General features: G+C 36.8%; 1 protein-coding gene and 1 pseudogene across 15 annotated transcripts in view; one reads left to right on the top strand and one right to left on the bottom strand.

The window, feature by feature from the left end:
- FUT8 (fucosyltransferase 8) overlaps window positions 1-12,201 on the top strand; it is a 452,301-nt gene that overhangs the window by 217,929 nt on the left and 222,171 nt on the right. For all 15 annotated transcript variants that reach the window (XM_088839526.1, XM_055437108.2, XM_055437112.2 and 12 more), the window contains one exon: window positions 10,236-10,326. The gene's annotated coding sequence lies outside the window, so the exon portion shown is untranslated. The remainder of the gene's footprint in view (window positions 1-10,235; window positions 10,327-12,201) is intronic.
- LOC148776414 (UDP-GalNAc:beta-1,3-N-acetylgalactosaminyltransferase 1-like) overlaps window positions 1-12,201 on the bottom strand; it is a 79,976-nt pseudogene that overhangs the window by 53,751 nt on the left and 14,024 nt on the right.

Raw genomic sequence — 12,201 nt, 5'->3', positions numbered from 1 at the left:
ACCAGGCTCCCCCTTCCCTGGGATTCCTCAGGCAGGGATTTCTAAAATCTGCTTTTTCCTTTAAAAAAAAAAAAAAAAAAGAAAGAAAAAAGCTCCCACTAAATAAACTTATCACATTAAAAAAATAAGACAATCTTTTGTAACTATTAAAGTGTAATATGCCTTCTTTGTAAAAACCTAGATAATGGAGTTAGCTACTTTTACATGTTTAATGAAGAGATCTCTAGGACAGGGAAGTGTTCAGTCCGTGTTCAGTCTTTGGCTTCCTCCTGCTGTAATATTCTTTGGGCAGTAGCTCTCTGGTGAATCAGACTCTCTGTATGGGACAGGTAGTGAAGAGTTTATTTCCTTTAAAGAGACAGTGAACAAGTGAGAAGTATGTGTTCTTTTTGCCTAAGTTATATATGTATATTGTTCTGTATTATGTAGCATATGTTATTTGACTAAGAACCTAATTTGAATGCATTTCATGAAAAATCTTCTTAATTATCTGTAAAACTAAGATTTATAAAACTAAGTAACTACAAGAGTTGCATTAACTTGTTAAGAGATACCGGGTTAAAATACAAGTTCTGTTCTGTACAGTTGAACAGAGTAGTGTACACGTTATCATAATCAGTAATTCTCATTTTCTGAGTTTGTAGTTTTTGTGGTATGCTGATGTTATCGGGCTTCCCTGGTGGCTCAGATGGTAAAGAATCTTCCCACAGTGCGGGAGACCTGGATTCACTCCCTTGGTAGGAAAGATCCCCTGGAGGAGGAAATGGCAACCTCCTGGCAAGTATTCTTGCCCGGAAAATCCCATAGACAGAGGATCCTGGCAGATTACAGTCCATGGGATCGCAGAGTCAGACACGGCTGAGTGACTTATACTTGCTTTCATTTTTTTTGACATTATCAGTGAATTGTGTTTTACTTGTGAGTGTAGTTGTGGTTCAGGTGGGAGCAGGGTAAGGGATGTTTGTGGAAACCATTGCTTACCATTTCGGGGATGGGTTGTGGGAAGAAGCAAGCGAGAAATATATGAATACTTGAGGAGAAGGGGAAGACAGAGAATGAGATGGCTGGATGGCATCACCGACTCTGTGGACATGAGTTTGAGTGAACTCTGGGAGTTGGTGGTGGACAGGGAGGCCTGGCATGCTGTGATTCATGGGGTCGCGGAGAGTCGAACACGACTGAGCGACTGAACTGAACTGAGAGATAAGACAATAGCCGCATGGGAGCAATTTGAGATACTGGGAAATACATATTTTGAGAAAAGTTAGAGTGTTTTAAAAAATCTGCAAAACTTAATCATTAGGAACATAATCAAATTTTATAAAATTTGAGTAGGAAACATTAAAGAGCATTAGAGAACTTTGAATTTCATATTTATTATGTTCATATTTTGTGTGGATGAAATATAGACGTCTTGTTTTGAATCGACCCCCTTGTGGCTGCTTAGACTCTTAACTCAGGATCATAGTCCTTACGTGTGGAGAGTTCCAAGACTGAGTTTGTCAGGTTAATGAATCTAAAGTCATTCAGTGTTAGCTGTTTAGATTTTATCAATCTGTATCTTCAAATTTTCTGCTGGAAGGTTAACAGTCATATTGACCCTTGTCAGGGAGTTATTAGTAATTATAATTCTAAAGTGCTGTGAAAGCATAAAACGCTCTTTAAGTAATATACTTACTTGAACATTTCCTAATGCAAAGTAGTTTATTCATCAACCCCTACTTAGTTTTGGTTACTATAATTACCTGTTCTCAGATGTCTGTCATAGTCCTGTGCCTGTCCTTTTTTAGTTCTTAGCCTTGTAGGAACATTTGTGAGTGTGTGCTTAGGTCATTCCCCATGACTGACCTGGGGATAACTCAGGAAAATTCTTGTGAAGGGTGGTTATTACTGTGGAATGGTTTTGTATCGTCTGTTGTTGCCTGGCTTCTTGAGGAAGTTAGCTTAGGTTAAAGAGTTCAGATTTTGGAGTTACTTGGTTTCTCATGAATCCTGTCTCTTCTCCTTCACCACCACTGCAATTCGAAAATAATAGCGACTGCCCTTTTGGGTTCTTAGGAGGACCCCCATAAAATAATATCTCTACTATTAGGGATGATGGCACTTTACTGTTTGTTTTTGAATAAAGATGAACTTTTTTTTAGAGTGGTTTTAGGTTCACAACAAAACTGAGAGGGAGGTATAGAGGTTTCCTGTGTGCCCTTTGCCCCTGCACATGTATAGCCACCTCCGTTTATCAATGGTTCCCACCAGAGTGGTACATTTGTTACAGTTGATGAACCTGCATTGACACATTGTAATCAGAAATCCATAGTTTACCTTAGGATTGACTTTAGGTTTGGACAAATGTATAATGACATGTATGTATAATTATAAAACCATAAAGAATATATTCACTCTACCCCTCCCCCCGTATCCTCTGTGCCTTTTCATCACTTCTTCCCAACTTCCAACCCTGGACTATTCTAGTCTTTTTACTGTCTCCGTAGTTTTTTGTTTTCCAAAATGGCATATTAGTTGGAATCAGTTATGTAGCCGTCTCAGATTGACTTTGTTTGCTTTAAGGTTCCCCCCATGTCTTTTCATGACTTGATAGCTCATTCCATTTTAGTACTGAATAATATTTCATCATCTGAAAGTACCAAAGTTTACTTATCCATTCACCTACTGAAGGATATCTGGTTGTTTCCTAGCTTTGGCAATTATAAATAAAGCTACTCTGAAAATCTATGTGCAGGTTTTTGTGTGGCCATTAGTTTTCAACTAGCAGCTACTTTTATTGAGCATTTATTTATTTTAGCCAGATACTGTACTATATTTTATATGCAAAATATAATTTAATTCTTGTTGTTTAGTCACTCAGTCATATCCAACTGTTTTGTAACCCCATGGACTATAGCACACCAGGCTTATGTACTTATAATAGATTGTGCAGAATTTATAGCCCATAGTAATATATGTCCAATAATTGATTGCTATTATTTTATCTCTGTGTTAGTTCTAAGCATGTTGTTTAAGTAGAAATTGAGGCTTTTAAGATGAGACTGACAGTGGGCATTCTGATCAGACCTCAAAGACTTATTAAGTTGACAGTGGATTGAAGGTGAAGTATATAGTAAATTGTAGTTCAAGGATAATCCACATGGTAATCATTTAAGAAGCCTGTTAAAATGTAGAGTTTGGAGTTCATTTTCAGAAACTCAGACTTTATGAATCAGAATCTCTGGTCATGGAGCTCAGGTTCTGTAGTTTTACAGGCTTAATAAGTAATTCTGATTCACTATGAAGTTTGAGAGTCATATTTTTAATTTATTCTTCCTGATGATTAAAAAGTGATTCTAGTGGTTTTAAATAGTTGTATTTCTTTGATATAATAAGCTTTCTATTTTATTGGTAATGGAGCTGGTAAACTTTTTCTCTTAAAATTTTTCCATGTTATGAGGGTGGGAAGGTAATGATATTTGTTCATTCAACTATTTTTTAGTAAATATCACTTCTTTAAGGTATATTTTAATTTTTAAAATAAATATTGCATATTTTACTTTATTATTCAAATAATATAGTCTTTTTGAATAGAATAAGAAAGTAAGGCATACTTTTATGCCTATTATAAAGATAGGTAGAGATGCATACTGTTATGAAGAACATACTATTATGAAGATAGGTAGAGACACAAAGAGTGTTTTCTGGTGCTAACTAGAAAGGAAAAAATAGCTATAACTAATTTATATAACTAACATGAATGATTAAAATCTGATGGAAGTTTTCAAGGAGTTTTGGTATGGGTTACTTTATTAGTCATATTAGTTAATGACAGAGTCATATCAGGAACGCTCAGCTTCTGTTGTTTTTTGACGGTTGCTTTCCTAAGAACACTCTTCTTTTGGGTTTTGTCTGTGTTGGCTTCCTGGGAAGTCTTATTCCAGGTCCACAGTTTGGGAAATCAGAACTTGTCCCTACAGTGCTTCACATGCACCTGCTGCTGCAAGGTCACTTCAGTCGTGTCCGACTCTGTGTGACCCCTTAGACGGAAGCCAACCAGGCTCCCCCGTCCCTGGGATTCTCCAGGCAAGAACACTGGAGTGGCTTGCCATTTCCTTCTCCAATGTGTGAAAGTGAAAAGTGAAAGTGAAGTTGCTCAGTCGTGTCCGACTCTTAGCGACCCCATGGACTGCAGCCCACCAGGCTCCTCCATCCATGGCATTTTCCAGGCAAGGGTACTGGAGTGGCTTGCCATTGCCTTCTCCATCATATGCACCTAGCTTTCTTAGATTCTTCAGGTAAAACCTTACCCAAAGGAACCAGTGAATTCAAGTCATAATTTTAAACTTAGGGCGTTAGAAGACTCCATTTCAGTGAGTCTTTGCATTTGTATTTTTAGCCCCCAAATCTTTCTGACTCCAGCATCTACTTTAATAACTCTATGGGTTAAACAGTGCTATTTTTAGTATCTGTAGTTTTGTTCATTCTCAGAAACTAGGTCAACCGGGCTTTGTCAAATGAAAAAAGGGATCCAACCAGTCCATTCTAAAGGAGATCAATCCTGGATGTTCATTGGAAGGATTGATGCTAAAGCTGAAACTCCAATACTTTGGCCACCTCATGCGACGAGTTGACTCACTGGAAAAGACTCTGATGTTGGGAAAGGTTGGGGGCGGGAGGAAAAGGGGAAGACCGAGAATGAGATGGTTGGATGGCATCACCGACTCGATGGAGGTGAGTTTTAGTGAACTCCTGGAGTTGGTGATGGACAGGGAGGCCTGGTGTGCTGTGATTCATGGGGTCGCGGAGAGTCGGACACGACTGAGCGACTAAACTGAACTGAACTGAACACTTTATTTTTTAGGAGTATCCTTGGACTGAATGAAGATAAAACATAGACATTGTTGCTCTTTAAATACTCATAGGATATAATTTTGCTTATTTTAAGCTCAATCTATTTGCCAGTACAATAATACATTTATCTCTGGAAACTCTGGCTTTTCTTTTGTGCAGTTTAGAATTCACATGAATTATTAAAACTTTCTAGTAGGCCTTTTATTGATAACCTTTTATCTTACCTCTTCTTTAAAATTGTCTTCAGCATTTTCAGAAGAATCATCTGAGTCTTTCTGGAGCTGGAGATTTTGCTTCTGTAATGACAGAAGCAGAGAGTGAACTTTTTGGAAGTTAGTAGTAGTGGGGTACAGAAGAAGAGAAAAATCAGACTGAATTATACATCATGCCGTTTCATTGTAAAAAGTAATCATAACCTTTTGTCCTTTTCAGAGAGTGATGGTGGTGGTTATAGGAAGAGTATAGGGTGAATTAAGGAGACATCAAGGAAAATATGTCTGCTAACATAGAGCTTTAATTATTTCCCAAAGGTAGATAGTAAAGTGGTTCTTCCCAGAAATTTTTCTTTCATAGGAACCCTATCAGCAGTATTGTTATATTTATCATTCACCCTAGAATATTGACAACGTTGATGTTATAAGTAATCTGAGTTACTGCTTTAGTGTCATATTCCTTTCTGTTTTAAGTGTGGGCTACAGACCCATAACAGTGTTGATATGATTATATTACTGTTGTAACAGCTTTTCTTTTTAAACCAGAGTAAAACACACTGATTTTTTCCTTCATTCTTGTAGTATTTTTATTTTCAATAAGTGCACTTCTATGAATTATTTCAAAATGTTTTGGTCAGTCAGTTCAGTTCAGTCGCTCAGTTGTGTCTGACTCTTTGCAACCCCTTGGACTGCAGAACGTCAGGCTACCCTGTCTAATACCAACTCCTGGAGCTTGTTCAAACTCGACTCCGTCGAGTCAGTGATGCCATCCAACCATCTCATCCTCTGTCGTCTCCTTCTTCTCCTGCCTTCAATCTTTCCCAGCATCAGGGTCTTTTCCATTGAGTCAATTCTTTGCATCAGATAGCCAAAATATTGGAGTTTCAGCTTCATCATCAGTCCTGCCAATGAATATTCAGGACTGATTTCCTTTATCCTGCCAATGAATATTCAGGACTGATTTCCTTTAGAATGGACTAGTTTGATCTCCTTGCAGTCCAAGGGACTCTCAAGAGTCTTCTCCCACACCACAGTTCAAAAGCATCAGTTCTTTGGCACTCAGCCTTCTTTATGGTCTACTGTCACATCCATGCCTGACTACTGGAAAAAACCATAACTTTGACTATCCAGACCTTTGTTGGCAAAATAATGTCTCTGCTTTTTAATACGTTGTCTAGGTTGGTCATAGTTTTTCTTGCAAGGAGCAAGCATCTTTTAATTTCATGGCTGCAGTCACCGTCCACAACGATTTTGGAGCCCAAGAAAATAAAGTCTGTCACTGTTTCCATTTTTATCCCATCTATTTGCCATGAAGTGAAGGGACTGGATGCCATGATCTTAGTTTTTAAATGTTCAGTTTTAAGCCAGCTCTGGAGGTAGCTAGTCTTTAGATCATATCTTGAGTATTAACGTCATAGAATGTCCCACTAGTGGTTCCGAATCCCTCTGTCAGTACATTATAAACACTTGGGTGTTTTTTTTTTTTTTAAACATGCTTAGACTCTCCCTCAGACCAGTTAAGTCAGATCTCTGGCTGTAGTGTTCTGGACATTATCATCATCATTGTTTTTTTAAAAAATATTCTAAGTCATTCTTATATGAATAGCTTTCAGTTCAGTTCAGTTCAGTTCAGTTCAGTCGCATCTGACTCTCTGGGACCCCATGAATCACAGCACGCCAGGCCCCCCTGAATAGCATTCAGTTCAGTTCAGTTCAGTCGCTCAGTCGTGTCTGACTCTCCACGACCCCATGAATCACAGCACGCCAGGCCTCCCTGTCCATCACCAACTCCCGGAGTTCACTCAAACTCATGTCAAGAGCTGCTAATTTGTTAATGTGAAGGAGAGTTATTAAGCTAGGTCACTCCATTTTATATCTTCTATCATTTTAAGCATCTGAAAGATAATCAAGCATAAACTGGTCAGAACTCTTTAACTGGGAGACAGCTAATAATGTTGGCTTGAAGTTTTCTTCACAATACACTGGACTGAAAAGTTTGACTTCTTGAACCCTTCCTTCTTCATGGCTTTTATTTCCTAGTGCTCTCATAATTTTTGTAATCTTCTATGGATTCTCCCTAATTTCTCAACAGCTTCTTGAAAGTATAGTAATCCAAACTCAATATAAAATTAACAAAACTGAACAGTGGCAGAGGCAGCATAATAAAATTCCTTCTTCTTCTTACATTCTGTAATTTTTATTAAAGTGGAAAACATATTTGTTTCAGACTTTTTATTGGCCTTTTCTTTATGCTTTGGGGAGTCAAAATGTGTTTTCTACCATGATTTTTGTTTTAGTACATTACTATTTTAGGTTATATTCCCTCTTTTTTCTTTTTCAATTGTACTTTTTGCCGCCATTTCCCTGTATGTATTTGGACAGAGTCAGTACATATTTTCCCATGGATTATCATGTTTTGGGAAAGTAGTTTTCCAGATTGATCAAATCATGCTAAAATTTTATTCCATTTACGTATCAGTTAGAATCTAGACAGGGAAGCAACCTACACTGTATTTCTGCCATAAAATTTAATACGGGGAGTAGGTTATACAGGTATTAGAGGCTGAAAAGGCCAAAGGGGAATACTGGAGTAACACAGAGACAATAATTGCAGAAAGCATCAATCATCCAGGGGACAGGGGGACTAAGAAGAGCTTAGAATAGAGTTTGGGCTCAAAACTTCTACATGGGGTACTGTCTGACTATTGGTACCTTAGAGTGTTAGAAAAAACTTGTGGCTCTCACCAATTGCTGCTGTTGGGATGGAAGGCTTGTGCTAGATCAATGCTGAGTGGAAAAAGCAAGCTTCTGCATAAGCATGAGGAAGCTAGCTGGCAAAAGAGAAAAGTAGTTTCCACAGTTCTGTTAATATTATCAGCATTACTGAGCTGAGTATTAAAGGGTGGATTTGTTGCTGAGAGACCATAGCTGAATAACCAGCATGTATAGCTTTCCCTTCTGGTTATAAGTTAGTTTTTGGTCTCTTGGTCTCCCTCTTAGTGACAGGAACCCTGCATGTTCTTGGTGTCTAGGACTTAGAATGAAAGGAGTTATTATTATTTTTAAATAAGTTGTGTAGCTAATGTGATTTGATAACTGTCATAGCCTTTCTTGTTACCTGAGATTTAATAATTATTCATTACTTTGACTCACAAGGGGATTCTGTATTTCAAGATCCCTTATTCAAAATATAAAAATTGTAGGAGTAATGATAAACCAGAGATTAAAATTGGTTGCTTATTGGCCAAACTGTGGTCTATAGTGGGAACCAATCTTTAAAGAGAGGAATTATACTTTCTTTCTCATTCTAATCTTCCAGCAGAGTTTCTCAAATTTTAATATGTATATGAATTATTTGGAGATCTTGTTAAAATGCAGATTCTGATCCAATATGTCATTGGTTAGGGCCTGAGATTCTGATTTCCTAACAAACTCCCAGTGGAGCCTGAAGCTACTGGTCCCTGGACCAGACTTTTTTTTTGTCTTCCCTTCCCTGGTGGCTCAGCTGGTAAAGAATCCGCCTGCAATGCGGGAGACCTGGGTTCGATCCCTGGGTTGCAAAGATCCCCTGGAGAAGGTAACGGCTACCCACCCCAGTATTCTGGCCTGGAGTATTCCCTGGACTTATAGTCCATCGGGTCACAAAGAGTCAGACAGGACCGAGTGACTTTCACTTTTCACTTCGTTGAGAACCGTTGGTCTGGCTTGGATCCACTGTTGGGCCTGGTTTTGGGTGGTTGAATGGTGAGTAGATCATGAAGTAGTTTCATTCAAGCTTATTTTCCAGAGATGTTTTGAGCAATTTTATTAGAGGTATTTATAGCTGTTTTTTTCCAGGTGGGCGTAGAAGGGCAGTGCCTCCATATAGGTTGACTTTTCTTCCATAATTTTGTTGCTCCTCTAGATGTAGAAGCATGCTTATCACTTGTAGTTTTCCTGGAATATTTGAGGCTTTTCAGTAACTGTGTACATGTTTAAGGGAAACTAAACTAATGGGAGACAGGAGAGGAGGACAGTTAGAAAATTCAGGTATCAGATAGCTTGTGTTCTTTAAAACCATTATTCTTGATTAAATACAGGGCTATCTATGCATTTAAAAATGTTGGTTTCAGTTTCATACTAAATGCATTTTTTCACTTTTGACACTTTGGTATACTTAAAGTATAAGGTCTTCCTTGAGCCAAATAATAGTCTATCTTAATTGAACTTTGCATACAGCCCAAATTTATGAAGTTGTTAATTGCTCTTTATATTTGGATTTTACTTTACCAAGGCATACCTGATTGCATGAATAAAAAGTTAATCTTTTATTCAGTTGCTAACTGTCAAGCTCCTCTCCCTGCTTTCCTTATCCCCATTACCTCCAGTTCCTGGATTTTTCTTTCTGTCTTTACAGACCTAGATTTTTTTAAGACCCTAGGTTGTTTCTTATTGTCTGTTGGTACTTTATATTTGTATAAATGTTAATCTCAAAATTTTTAAATCCAGGCTATAGGTAATATAATTCAGGGCATGGAATTGAAATAATTGGCTGCTTTATCAGTTGAGGTGAAAGAGTTAAAATGAAAGTTAAGGATCCAGGGGACCCCTACAGAAATGAAGGGTGAAAAAATGCTCAATTTTAGGATCCTAAACAAAGCATTTTGATTGGCATATAGAGACCCTTGCATGCACACAGACGTCCATATTTGAATATTTATAGAAGATAATCTGTCGAAATTGCTGTTATTTTAATTTGCCAAGCTGAGCTGATTGCTGCAGTTGAGTGTTAGTTGAATTCTGGATGAGGAACTGTAAATGCGATCTGGTCTGGAACATACTTTTTGTCCTTGAAGCTGTTTGAATATCACCCTCTCTTTTTTGTTTTTAAATAGTGGGACCTGTTTATATTAGCTGAACTTTCATGTTTTCCTTTTTTGGGAGAAAAAGTAGGGTGATAACAGTAAATGTTAAATTTTTTTTTTCTTAGTTAAAGCTATTTATATTTAGTGATCAGCGATTATTTAAATAGTTTTCAACTATTTGTCCAATCTTTGCTCAAAGAAACTTTCCCTGGAGAGTTCAAACCTAAGGACGTACATCTCTTCAAGGCTTGAGGTTTTGTGTGACATAAGTTTCTTGTTAACAAAGAAATGTATAATTGTAGATAATTAATGTTACCCCTTTCTTTTGTCTCATTTTAAACAGTTGATAATTATAGTGACCTGGTTTCAAGCAGTAATATCTTCCATTGGAAATATGTGATTTCATCAGCTTCTTACGTTCTAGGGGAAAAAAGGTAAGCCATTTTTCATACTTAATATTTAGTAACTTTGTAAATAAGTCAAATTTTTCTCTTTTAAAAAAGTTAAAAAACGCTTTTCTCTTTAGGTAGTGTTTTCTCATGCAGAAAACAGTGTCATTTATTTACGTCATATCACTATTCCTCAAAAGATTCTACTGAATCTACATTATTTCAGCTCTAGAGATAATATGACAGAGAAGGCAATGGCAACCCACTCCAGTATTCTTGCCTGGAAAATCCCATGGATGGAGGAGCCTGGTAGGCTGCAGTCCATGGGGTCGCACAGAGTCGGACACGACTGAAGCGACTTAGCAGCAGCAGTAGAGATAATACGATGGCTTTCTAAAAATCACGCGTCAGCTTTTGGGAGCAGGACTACATTCTGTGCTCTATCTACTGGGCTGTCTTGTCCCTTTTACATAGCTATTCTCCCCTGAATTTCTGTTTTTACATGTAAAACCACTGACATGACTAGATAGTATTCATATTTTTGTTTTCTTGCTTTTGATGTTTTCATTTCTTTATCTCTTGTAAAGTGACATAATTGGATCTATTTTGTTGGTTATTACTTTCATTAGAAACTATAACAAGTACTAAGTATCAGTTTTACTTAGGCATTGACTTTATTTTAGGGTTTGAAGAATGTGGGGGTGTCAGGAATATATTTTACATTCAGCAAATTGAGTGGAGCTTACAGAGCATTCTTTTTTTTTCACAAGGATCCATCTTCATTCTCTTTGGACAGTTCTTTTTTGTGTAGATTTTCTTTTTTCTAGGAGTGTTTATATTACTGTTCACTTATTACTATGATCTCTTTTCTCAGTTCTTTTTGTGACCATCTCTATTATCATTTCCAGTATATTTCTTACTCTAATTCCTCATGATCCTCCTAAGAAAATTATTTGTCCAACTCTGTGGTAATCCTCCAAGTGAAGAGTAAGATTCTTAATAATTCCTTGAGTGTTATGCTTGCTTCTAGTTTTGTAGTGGTTCACCATCTGTTTACTGTATAAAGGACTCAGAAGTATCTGTTATACCTAATGTATGAGGGATGTGGAAATAATAACAAAGTGAAATTTACATTTATGTAGAGCAAAGATGGTGTTAATATATTCCCTTGGGTTTGGCCATTCGAATATTCTTGCTATGTTTGGAGACTTATTTTGCAACGTACTTTCAGATTTTTAAAGATGAATTAGATATGTTCATCTTATAATCAGCTTGCTTTTTGTTAAGTATGTTAAAACTCAAGTTGAATAAAATTTGTTAGTAATATAAAAAGTAATGAGTTGTTCTACAGTGTGATTTGGAAAAAAATTAGCTGTACTTCTTGCTATAAGAACAGCAGATAGCACACCTAAGATTTTCTAAATAAAGTAATTTTGGTAAAGGTTAATTTCACGGCAATAGAAGATGTTGGGAATTGGCATCCAAATGTCAAATTTCACATGCAAATCCTAGCTTTCTACTGACTTTTCTTTTCCCCTCAGAGGATAAATCTTAAAACTTATAATTTGTTTAGAAGACACTATAATGCTGTTTTAGAAATAAGAAACTGGCTTTATATTTCTATAATTTAACAGTAAGGGTAACCAGTGCATTACAGTACTTTTTGATAGGTTTTTATAAAGCTCTTATGGAAATTTAATATTCAAGTGTTTACTTAGAAAAAATTTTATTTTGTCATAATGATGTGGGATCTAAATGATAACTCGTGATATTCACCTATGTGTTTTCATTGTTTCAGAAAGAAAGGATGAAGTGGATTGTTTAATAGTTTGCCTTTTGGTATTATTTATAGGGTAAACACCATGAGTCGGAGAAGGCAATGGCAAGCCACTCCAGTACTCTTGCCTAGAAAATCCCATG

This window comes from Moschus berezovskii, chromosome 9, assembly GCF_049115385.1.
Source record: "Moschus berezovskii isolate FMDL1 chromosome 9, NW_MosBer_1.0, whole genome shotgun sequence".
Lineage (NCBI taxonomy): Eukaryota > Metazoa > Chordata > Mammalia > Artiodactyla > Moschidae > Moschus > Moschus berezovskii.
Note: the sequence above shows the minus strand (reverse complement) of the source record. Positions and strands in the feature narration are given on the sequence as shown.